Consider the following 1,389-nt stretch of genomic DNA (forward strand, 5'->3'; position numbering starts at 1 on the left):
ATATAGTCCCAATTTGCATGGTACAGAGTGATTTCCACCTGCATTTTCTGTGAGATTCTCTTTGAAAATTAAACCATTAACACAGAGATACGTTATGCTGACCAGTATGTCCCTTTGGCTCAGGTCTTTGTTGGTCAGAACTGAGCTCTCTTCAAATCACATAGAATTCTGAGTTTGAGTCAAACTAATTTATGTCTCTGTAAATGTCTTGCTTGGAGATGAGCTTGTTAAAACAATTAAAGGCAGAGCAGATGCAGTAGATCTTTAGAGAAAAAAAAAGTTCCCAGGATAATGAAAATCAATTGGATAATGTTAATGTGGAAATGGCTTTCAGAAATGGTTAGAGTGGTTTATCATATTAGTTGCAGACCTCAGAGGACATTAAGAAAATGTTATGCATGTATTGGAGTACAGGGAGTCTTTCTGGATCATATAACTTCAGATGTAGATGACCTGTCATTTCTCTTAGATTTGTTTAATTGCTCCAGTGCTCAGAATCCTACTTAGTGGTGAAACTTAAGCTTCTTGCATGTGAGGGGCCAGTCAGAAACATTTTCCTACACTAGTTTGCTGGATCTCAGCAACAGGTCAAAGGCCAGACAAGAATTATTGAACATCTCATATTAAAATTGGAGCCTAGTTCAAGGCCTTGTGCTATTGATTATTCCCTCCTTCTCCTCTATCATCAACCTGTTCCTTGTATGTGGCTCCTTTCCATTAATGTTTAACATTTTAAAATGCTCGAGGTTCTCCTGCCTTAAAATTTAAATGCCTCACTCCACCCCCTTCTTTTTGTAGTCAGATTTATTACACTGGCTCCAGTTCCTTACCTCTCCTTCATTCCTCAACCCTCTGTGAACACTACTCTTGCCCAGATCACAAATGTCCCCCTTGTCCTTGAATGCAATGGACACCTTTCAGTCTAAATTTCCCTTGACCTCTTGGCCATTTTTGGTGTTGTTGACCTCCTTGGGATCTCTCTGGGACGGGGTGGAAGCTGGCAGGTTGAGGAGGCAGTTCTCCGTGATGTGAGGGAGATTAGAAGAGGTAAGAGGTGTGCAAAGGAAGTGGGAATGAAGGGGATATAAAGATACAGAGTCACAGGGCACACATCACCCCTTCACCAGAATGCCCACATTGATCCTAGAAACACTACTCAGCGCCCTGTGCGGTTTGTTACAGGAAGAAAGAATCACAAGTGGTTTTGTAACACCTACTTTTTTTCTTCTCCTTAAAATACACCCAATTGAGTAAAGATAAGATGACAGTTTCCAGGCAACACACACAAATAATGGCATCATCCTTCTCTTTGAATTTCTGGTAAGTTTATCTAGCATAATACGCTATATTATAAGCAAACTCTTTTTAGCTGCTGAAACTAGTCAAGTT

The sequence above is a fragment of the Prionailurus viverrinus genome, chromosome A1, assembly GCF_022837055.1.
Source record: "Prionailurus viverrinus isolate Anna chromosome A1, UM_Priviv_1.0, whole genome shotgun sequence".
NCBI lineage: Eukaryota > Metazoa > Chordata > Mammalia > Carnivora > Felidae > Prionailurus > Prionailurus viverrinus.